This window comes from Camelina sativa, chromosome 12 (genome assembly GCF_000633955.1).
Source record: "Camelina sativa cultivar DH55 chromosome 12, Cs, whole genome shotgun sequence".
Classification (NCBI taxonomy): domain Eukaryota; kingdom Viridiplantae; phylum Streptophyta; class Magnoliopsida; order Brassicales; family Brassicaceae; genus Camelina; species Camelina sativa.
In genome coordinates, this window is record NC_025696.1 from 15,114,178 (window position 1) to 15,125,866 (window position 11,689).

At 29.6% G+C, this 11,689-nt stretch overlaps 1 long non-coding RNA gene across 1 annotated transcript; it reads right to left on the bottom strand.

Annotated features, from left to right (window-relative positions):
* Nucleotides 521-3,124, bottom strand: LOC104731774. Its single transcript, XR_758647.2, has 2 exons — nucleotides 2,471-3,124; nucleotides 521-926 (listed from the first exon to the last, which is right to left on the bottom strand). It is a non-coding gene; the product is annotated as an uncharacterized LOC104731774 (long non-coding RNA).

Consider the following 11,689-nt stretch of genomic DNA (forward strand, 5'->3'; position numbering starts at 1 on the left):
GCATATGTTTCTTAACGACAAAAAGTTTATATATGAGGAGAATACTATACTTAAACTTAGTACTTTTTTGCCCAAAAAGAAAAAACTTAGTACTTAATTAATTCTGTAGGAGTAAAATATAAAAATAAAACTTTGGCTCAAATGATATTTTGATTCCCTGCCAAAATATAACATAAAACTATACCTAAATAAAATGCAAAGCCGTTCGTCTTATGGCGTTTGAGTTAAGGGGATTTATGTTTTTTTGCATGCAAAACTTTAAAAACGTCATTTGGATATGGATTATTCTTTTGTTTTAAGAAAACCCTAAATTTAGGTTTTCTAACAACAACAAAAGGAATGTCATTTGCCAGATTAAAGTTAAAAATATATATATATATATATATATATATATATATATATATATATATATATAAAGAGGACAACGAAAATTGCCATATTTTTTTTTTCAGGGAATCTTTTTATTTTTCAGTGGGCAGCAATAAAAAGTTAGTTAAGTTACCACTAACTCTATTATCTCAGACATAAATCTATCAAATATCATTGATCCACTTACAACGTAAATTCGATGTTCCAATATTATAATAATACAATTTGTAAATATTGATTAATTTACTTTACATACATACCTCTAGAAGTATAGTCTCTAATCAGTGTCGATGATTTTGAGGAAAGAAACATTAAAAAACAAAAAAGAGTAGAAATTTGGGAAGGACACAAATGTATGAAAGGAAAAGGCGAGACAGATGTGTTGTGTTCTCTGTTTCTTCTGTCACACAAGAGAGACAACATACAACACATCGCATGCAATGTCTTCTAAAACCCGCTCGGAGGAAAAGGAGCATTCACTTTGTCAAGAACCTCTAACTCATTCTAAAGCTTTGACCAGGCTTAGACCCTCTTGATGACTGATGAGCTGGAAGGTCCTGAATGATATACAGTAAAATCTCTATAAATTAATAAACACTATAAATTAATAAGTTTTGTTGGTCCCAAGTCGGGCCAGTATAAAAATTAACAAAATTCGATAAGATAATAAGATAATAATTTTTTTGAAATCCCCATGTAAAATATGGTCTCAATAATATCATAAATTAATAATCATGTAAATTTACATATATATATATCTAATGATATAATAATATATGTTTCTCCTAAAGCTCATTTCTATAGAACAATTGTAATGTTGTATTTTCAAACTATAATGATATCTCTTTTTTGTCAAACAAGCTATAATGATATCTCTAAAATATTTTATAACATATCATAAAATAATGACATTTTAAAGTTTTTAATTTTTAGATATGCATCATTTACAATTTGATAATTTGACATATTATTAAAATAGGAGAATTGATATTATTATTCATAAATTTGAATTTATGTATGTCATGTGTATAAGTCAATTTGTCTACAATATTTGTAATTTATTCTCAATAATATTTTCTAAATATTACAAGTTCAATTCCTAAACCATAAAATTTACAACATCCAAAAGTTTAATCTTATTTTGCTAAAATTGTCTTAATTCATATTTTTAAAAATTTAAACAATTAAAAATATATCTATAAATTAATAATTATAAATTTACATTACAAAATAATAATTATTAATTTATAAATAAATTAATATCACTATAAATTAATAAAATGTCTTGGTCCCAATATTATTAATTTATAGAGGTTTCACTGTATTGTATCCAGTGTTCAAGAAAGCGCTAGGCGGTATCTGGGCGGTGATCCAGCGCCTAGCGCCTAGAACGCTTAGTCGGGGACTAGACGGTTTTTAGGCGGTTTAAGCGTTTACAACATAAAACATTAAATATATAAAATTATATAAAAATATATGTTATAAAAAATAAAAAAAAATATAAATTATAAACAAAAGTAAAAAAAATACATTTATTTAAATTATATTAACAACATATAACTGTTTATAATTACATATATAGATGTAAAACATAATAATTTAATATATGTAATTTAAAAATCAAAAATAAATATTAAAATACAATTTATGTAATTTTAAGCGGTTTAGGCGGTCATCTAGGCGTCTACTGAGCGCCTAGCGCCTAGACGGCGCCTAGGCGGCCGCCTAGACCGCTTTCTTGAACACTGATTGTATCCATCTGCTAAGGCTATTATTGTAAGGGGATATAAGTATATAACAAAATGAATGAAAATTGAACTGGTAATGATACAACATAAATACGGTAATTCACAGCTTTTATGAAAATTTATTTCGGAGTGATTAAACAGATATGGTATTGTTAGATAGGCGGATCGGAGTTGTTATTGTTAGATAGAGCCAACCGAATATATTGTTGAGTGATCGATGCCATAGTTAGAACTTAGAAGATCTGAACCGATTATAACTGGTTAAAAAAAAAAAAAAAATTTATGGGCGCTTAGTTATGCATACAGTATGATTATGCAAAACAAAGCAAGAGGGATTGATGCTTATTTCTTACACGTGATAAAATAAAATTTTGCCGACAAACTCAACGATTGTTCAACGTACTTTTGACCGCCATAAATAATTGCAAACAAAATGAATATCAAACCGTTAGCGTTTTTTTTTTAATTACTAAAACGAATGGAACATTGCCAAAATAAAGAATGTTTGAAAAATGATGAAGATATGAGTACCACAAAAAAAGAGCACTCGAGACCCAAGCACAATCCAATATCCATGCATATATATTTAACAGAAAGCTTATAGACAATTAGACGTACCATCCATGCATAGTACGTAGCTGTTTTATGGAGACACAGTACTTATATATCAAGAAAAGTTTTGGTCATGCTTGACTACTCTGTACGCCACTAGTGATCGATTTTGTAACTAAATCGATGTTTTCTTGTGGCATACAGGGAGCCAGGCACGACTATATATAAATCCTTATATATATGGAATATATGTATACAAACAAAACCTTTTAATATGAATGGTGGTGAGCGTATACGTTGGTCTTGGCTTAAATAAAATCAAAATGTGTATCATTTGGGGGAAAAAAAGAATGAAACCAGAGAGAAAGTGGCCATTGTTTTTGGTCAAGAAATTGTGGAGATAGGTGTAAGAGGAATGGTTGTTGTACATATATATATATATATATAGAGGAGAAAAATACTAATAGACTTACTTTGCTGTTACTTAAAAAAGAATTCAAAAGATGGAACTAAAGGTGGATTTTAAAGGCAAATATAAAATAAATTAATAACTTGAAAAAATATATCTATGCTTATCATAAAAAGCTTTTATAGTATATGAATTGTACTTGAAATACTGCACACAAACAAAAAAAAATTTGCTTTAGTTTTATAAGTGGGCTAAACTTATTTATCTACACCATTATTATATATAGAGGATAATGTAAGATGGAGATCAAAATGGATTCTCTTTTGGTAAAGGCAATAAAGAGACAGACACAGCGTGCAACACTTCAGGTTACTTTAGTTTAGTTTAATACTTTTCAAGTTGTTTCTCGTAAACTTTCTCACTTTCGATAATAAGTTTAAGATATTCCTATTATTATAGCTGAACCGAGTTCATGCCTTCACCTCTATTCAGCATATTGGCTCAGAATAACTTAAAACTGTCCTCTAACGATTTGAATATTGCAAAGAGTCCTCTATATATGGATCTTTAACATTAAAAAGTATCATGAATATCAAAATTCCTAACGTTCGATATTCAAGTTCATATGCCATTTTATTTATATACATATCCGGGATCGATCGTTTTGAAAGAAGTAGCCAAATAGATATATAGTCACATACTACATTACTACATAATGGTCGATGTTTTTTTTAATGTTTGTTGTCACCGTTTGATGTTTGCTTAGTTCATAGAAAAGGTTTCAATAGTGCTGGTGCATATGTGATTCACAGTCACACAGCTTTATCTTTTCCTTGGGTCGTGGGCTCTTTCGACTTTCCCTTTAGCTTTCTAGAATTAAAGAGGCTTTTTTCTCTGACCAAAACAAGTTCTGGTTCAATTTTCGACAAAACCAGCATTGCTTTTTTTTTCTTTTACTCCCAACGAGATAACTGAACCGAACGGAATCACAAATGGAATATAGTGTTCTTGCAACCAGTTCAGTTTCATTTATATACAAACTGACTGAACCAAACTACTTTCAGCCGAACCAAAATTTCTTGAAATTCAAATTTTTTTTACTTGGAAAATATTGAAAAACGTATTATATTTATATATTTGGCTGGAATTTGTGTTGTATTTATTTTTGTGCATGGTAAAACATATATACATACTACTGTATACTATACACAACATCTGACCGTTTGGAAATAACACTACAATTTGTTGTAGATAGTTTAACTTTATCAACATTTAAGACGACAACATTTTGACGAAGAAACAATTGGCCCTTTCGTTAGAGTACCTCGTGATGAGTTGATGATATAAGTAAATTAACAGAAGAGAATATTTAGTTATTTTTAGAGTTTTTGCACTTAATTCCAGATTTAATTTAGTTAAATTATTTTTTCTAACTAAAATAGTAAATGTGGTCGAACAATATTAAAATAGTATGACCATAATTTGCCATAAAATCAACAAAAAGGAAAGGTTTGGGTTTCAAAACTCGTTTTTTTTTCCAATTAGATCAAACAGCGTGTTGTTCTTTCCTATTTTCTCTTAACCTCGATGAAATTAATACATAGTTTTATTTCGTAAATCGCAACACAATATTTATTAAACGAAAATCATTTACAGTTTTCACATTTTTGTATACGAAGTATCACTTTTTCATTAAGGAGAAGAGCATGTTACGATTATGATACAATTTTCACTACAACAAATATTTACATTGTTAGCGCGAGAAAACTGCTATCATAGATATTACATAGCGTTATCGTAAATGCTGAGACATCGGCAGCCATGGTAGACCCCCTACATACAATAGCGTTTTTGACATGCTATNCAAATTTGGCAGTAGAGAAAATTATGTTAGTAGCTAATAATGACTAATTTGCCACAAATTAACAACTAATAATCTCTGACCGCGTAGCTACGAGTGAAAATTTGCTAAGGAAAATAAGCTATGCTAACCATAAAAAGCAACTGTCAAATTGATAATAATGGATATGTCCAGACTCCAGTTTATAGAAAATGATGCAGTGTAGTCTCATTAACCTTTGGTGTTCATGGTAAGCAAATAGTTCCACAGACTTTACCTTTCTTCCTTTAGTGTCTTCACTATGCAAAAATGGTTTTAACATATTGGTTTCACAGGATGTGTGCATGGTGTGGATGGTCCGAAAGCTACAAAAATGCACTACAACAAATATTTACATTGTTAGCGCGAGAAAACTGCTATCATAGATATTACATAGCGTTATCGTAAATGCTGTGACATCGGCAGCCATGGTAGACCCCCTACATACAATAGCGTTTTTGACATGCTATAATAAATATCTACATACGATAGCATTTTCATATTATAGCACTAATCGAATGCTATAATACATTTTATGGTAACACCAAATTAGTGTTATTGTTTTTGCTATATAAATTTTATAATTTGTATATTTGAATCCTATTTTACAGAATTTATTTAATTGGATATATATATATATATAATTTGTTTTTCATAAAATCACCAACATACATAAAATTATTATTTGATTAACCAAAAGAAGTTTTACATAACAATCTTAATTAAAATAAAATAACATGTCTTGTGTTTACAAGAAAAGAGAAGCTTCTCTATCTCCAGAACTTGGTGCACACAAGAAGAAACGAAACAAAGTTCAGCATTTCCAAAGCAGTAACACTAGTTTTAACTTTCACCAGAGCTGTTTGTCTTTTGTTGAGTCCCTCGAGGATAAAAGAGAATGCCCCAAAAGTGAGACAACTCTGTAGAAGAGCTTGTGGAGCACCTGCAACACATACCATAAAATTACCGGTTAGCTCTCTTCTATGTCAGGACTAAAAGTACTTATATGATGCTGAAATGCTTGCAGGATCAGTCTATTTAAGAGACCCAATGCTATATTAGCAAATACGATGAGAATGATGGATTTTGGATTACCGGGGAAACTAAGAGCAAGACCAGTGCAGCATCCCGCAACTCCAACATTAATGGCTGCAAAACAAGAACAAATAACAATATAAGTAAGAGCGACATTACAATTTCATGTAAGAACTAATGATTGGCAACTTAAAAAGAGGAAGAGATTTGAAGAGTCTTACCGTCATCTTTCCCACGCACTTGCTTGAGAAGGCAAACAACCAAACTATGGACTCCAGATAAAACAGCAAAAGTCTTGAACAAAAAGAAAGCAATCAATACTCAGTTTCGTGGAAGAGCCATATAAGCAAAAAGCATAAAGATGAGAGTGAGTGTGTACCTTTGTAGACTGCCCTGCATCTGCAAATGATCCTTTAAAGCCTTTCTTCTTGAACAATCTTGAACCTGAACAACCCAAAACAAACATATCTCTATCTCGTGAGATTATTTGTAACAATTCAATCATCATAATACTTCAAAAGCTTACAGCAACCACTCTTATCACATTTGACACTCTACAACGAAAAGTAAACTAACTTAATTGCAAAAACAAAATCAAACTTGAGAAATATGTTCAATCCCCTAAATCTGAGATTGTTACAGTAATTCTAAAACACTTACTGATTGCTCAAAACCTAATCCAGGAATATTGAAATCAAATCAACTAAAGAAACTCAATCTTTTTCCCCAATAATTCTCAATTTACTATCATCAGAGAGTAAACGCAAACAGCAGAGTAAATAAAAAAACAGGCATAGAGGAGGAGATGAAAGAAGAAGGCTCTTGGTCTTGTAGTTCTGCCTGCACACAAAGTTTGGCAAGAGAGAGACTAAGATATCACAAATCGATTTTAAATTTAGGGTTTATGACAGTAAAGTCTCAATTAGCCACCGTCGCTGGAACACCAATACGGTGATAGTGTCAGAATTAGCCAAACACCATTGTTCTCAAAGAGATAGAAACAAAGCTAAAAGCTTTCACCTTTCACACACAATTAAAGCGACCTAGAAGGCAACAATTTAAGACAAAGACTTAACGAGAGAGAAGAACACCAACATGTTAAGAGACCCACGAATCTGAATCCACCAAAAAAAAAAAAAAAAATATTCAACAAAGCTGAAAGATGTGACGCCATATCTGGGACAATAGGAGAGATCTTAGTAATCTCTACCAACTACCTCAAGTGCAGATCTGTGGCTGGTCTCGTCTTTTCGTCGGTGCCTCGAGGGTAACACAAAAGGGCAAAAAGCGACGATATTGTAAATCAAATCTAGGGTTTAGTGTAATCATCGCGAAGATTTTAAAGAGGAAAAAAAAATCTGAATCTGAAGATAGCGAAGAGGTATTTGAGGAGAGGAGAAGAACTGAAGAACGATAGAAAACAAACGAGAGAAATTAGGTTTTAATTGGTAATAACTAATAAGTGATTTTTTTTCTAGGTTTTTAAGTGTTTTGGCGGTACAAAGTGAATTATTTTGGCTAAGTATTGGCGGACAAAACAATTTTAGATTCCCACCTAGAGATTTTCTATCTTAGCGTTTAATAAAAGCTATAGTATAATAACCAAAATTACAAACAATCTTTAATAGCAGTTGAGGAAATCGAGCTATTGTCATGTGCTATGAATGTGGACTTTTTTTGTAGTGTTTAAGCATATCTTTGTATTACTATTATTTTATAATACGATTTTAATCGTTAGCTAAATACAGTACCAGGACCGTGCCTATGGGTAAGAAAAAAAGGCATTTCCCTCAGGCCCTATATATATAATATATGTAGTTTTTTTGTTTTGTTTTTTGAACCCTCAATTCTGAAAAATACGGTGTATCATTACGGTTTTGAGAGTCTTATTATTTTCTAAACAAACCATGTACGACTATTTGAGTATATATATATATATATATATATATATAGATATGTTTAAAAAAAATATAAAAGGAAAATAATACGGAGTAAGGTCGTGAAACAGAAGGAAGAAAGATTATGAGAAATTGGTGAAAAAGTTATTGAAATAGAAAGAAAAACGATTATGTTTTAGTTTTTAAAATTTTTTTTTTTAGTTTTTGAAAATTTTATATAATTTTTAATTTTTAATTTTTATTTTATTCTAATTTTGAATTTTAATATTTATTTATTTTAAATATATATATATATATATATATATATATATATTAAATAACCTCTAATGTAAGTTCGCCTTAAGCCCCGATAAACCTGGGCACGGCACTGTACAGTACTATACAAACGTAAATATTAAATCACCAAACAAAGCCCAACAAATATAAGAATTTTCTATTTTTTAATTAGTAAAATCTTTAAACACTTGTCTTTTAAAGTTTTAAATAAATGAGCAATTGGTTCGACCTAGATCAACACGTTCGAAACATGATATATTCGATTCAGCTTCAAAGGGATGACAAGTTTGATAGTTGTCTGTTGACTTGGTTTGCATCAAGAGAACTCATCAGTCTATCATTCTCTCAATTTTCTCAGCATAATGTTTTGATGTAAAAAGTTAAACAAAAAGGCTGTATTTGTTGTAAACCATAATTTTTTCAAATAAATTTTACTTTTTTATTTATAAAAAAACGAGTAGTTTCTAATTCTCAATTTTTTTTAACAAATGCCCCATAGAGTAAGATAGGGGTTTCTTCTTTTCTCTAGATTAAGTAAGGTGAGATTTGAAACAAATGCCCATAGAGTAATCTTTCTCTACCCTAACTCTTTTTATTTGGGTGAGATTCTCTACCCTAACTCTTGTCGATAAGTTTTTTTTTTTTTTTTTTAAATGTTTACTATTACTATTGTACGTTTGTATGCAAAAACGCGCATTCACACATCTGGAAATCTTTTTAAATGGTTTTACCTTTTATTTCTTACAATTAACTATTTATCAGCCGAAATAACTTTGTTGTTGTATAAGAGTATAATACTGTAATTAATATACGGATTCGTTATGTAACGACAAGACAACTAATAATATGACATATAATGTTTGTTTTGCTGGAAATAACCAAACATATACGTCCCCAAGAGACACGATCACGGATGTTTCGCTTTAATTTAGCTAGAATAACTCTTTAGAACTTTTTGCAAATGGATATCTTATGCAAATATGTTTATTTCTTTTTAACTTTTGTTTGTATTCTTTATTTAATTACGTATAGACTAACCCTTGGTCGTTGATATAAATTTACAAGTTAACTGTTATTCCAAGATTTTCCCATCTACCAAATTATATACTTCCTCGTCAAGAAAGTGAGATAAGGCCAGGAGAAAATATTATCCCAAGCTCCTCCTACTTTACTATTTTGACCATATCATCATAATACTACTGTGTTATTGTGTTTTTTTTTTTTTTTTAACTTTGGCATTTTGACTCACACAAAATTTATTTATTATAGTATTAAGTGAACGGAAAAGTCTTTTCCCTTACGGATTACGGAGTTTCGCAACCGTTTTGGACGATCCCAATTCAGAATTTGAATATGATATAACTACAAAGGATAATCTAATTAACCAATAATGATATGACATATCGATTTTTCAACCAATAATGATACGACATATGGTATGGATTGGGATCACGAAGTTCTGTCAAAGATCCAATTCCAGGCCAAAATAGCGTGATTATAATCACCATTCACCAGCGAGAGAAGGAGTTCACGATTCTCGTCATTATACACAAAAAACAACTAGTGATGGAACAAGTCATGGAGTATTTCTAACACCGTACGAAAGACATTATTATGCTATCTAACTCAACACGCATATGCTCTGATAACATATTTTTGAGAATTACATGCGCCGAAACTAACTCGTGACTCGTGCGCGCGAAAGACTGATAAATAATATGTCGATCCATCATGATAACCCGATATCTAACCCAAATAAATTATATAAATATCTTATAATTAAGAGATATTTTATCCTCAAAACACCTTCTAAAAGTTCTCAATGTGTATTGAGATCTTTTCAAAGGACAATCTTTATAAAAATAAAAGGATATTGTTGTTATGGCAATGTAAATAGTTTTTACTGTATAATGTTTAGACTTTAAACAATAACTATGAGTTCTGATGCGATAAAGGAGCGCATGTTAATAAATTTAAACTCATATTAATATTTTCAATACTGACCGAAAAAATGAAGTCATTGAATTATAATTTTAATTCAATGGCCATTGTAATGTCGTTAATTCATGTATTATCTACTAGAAGTCATCTCGTGCTACGCACGAGTTTAGCTTACATTGTTATTCAATTTTAGTAATTTGGAGATTATTAGTCAGCAAGCAATGGTTATTTTTGTGATTTTAAGATATATTAGTCATCTTAATTTTTTTTGGGTTCATTTGTTTGATGTTACTTGAGTTTAATTTCATTTTATATATAGTTTTATAGAGTATTTCAACACATGAAGAAATCTTTGATTGCATAGTAGAGTGTTTATGTTTTTTTCTCCTTTTAGATTTTCAATACATATTAGAGCATGTGCATTGGTGAGAGATCCATTGAATTTCTCAAAATATAATATTATTTTTTTAATATAGAGAAATTTAAGAACCTCTTTCTAATATGAGAATTTGTTAGAAATATTATTTTTGAGATACCTTTTTCTTATTTTCATTTTTGTCCTCTTCAACACAAATTACAATATGTTACTTTAATTTTTGAATTTTTTTTTAGGTTTGAGTTCTCTATTTTACATTTAAGATATAGTTTTGATGGGGTAAGGTTTAGTATTTGGAGTTTAGAATTTAGAATTTAGTCATTTATACATAGAAAATGGGTATTATTGAAAATGAACAACATGAAAGGGTTTTTATTGAAAAGTGATATATGAAAAGGGGTATATTTGAAAATGCGTTATTTGATACTAAAGATTCCTAAAAATATATAATACCAATATACAATTAACATATACTACTCAAAACTATAGAAGTCAAACTAATCAGATATAGTATAGAAAAATGCAACTCATATCTTTACCATGATATAAAAAGACATCATAAGCTTAACAACATGTTTTTAAGCATATGATAGTAACATACATTTTCCTTTTTTATAATAGTTTAAAATAAGTTTTTTTCTTAAAGATGAAGACTAATAAGAAACTAAATTTACAATGGAGAGACTCATATGCATCGTCCAATAAAAAGAAGTTTCAGCCTGCTTTAGAACATGAATGCTCAAAAGAAAAAAAAAAAATAGAGATTCAAAAATATAAGAAAGGAACAAAACCTAACATGTTCAACATATTATATCATGATAGTTCATTTCTTTATGATATAGTAATATTAATACAACCAACAAACACGACAACTTGAAGTAAAAATAAAACATGTTTCAAGGCCCGACCCATAGGCCAATCAAGTGAAACCAAGTATGGGGAATCAATTTTTTTGGAGTATATTTTAGGCCAAAAGTTTTAGGTCTTTTATTTAGGAAAAAAAATTATAAGTTTAGTTATTATTAGATTTTTTTTATAAATTCGAAAAAATATAGAAGTCCAAGTTTTATATAAGAAAACAGTATATTATTCATGTAGATTTATCCAATTTAAGAATGAACTTTTAATAGGTTTATGTAAGACCCTATTCCATCTTTTGAATTGTTGGTGAATGAGCATTAGATTAATGTTAATTAAACCTCTTGT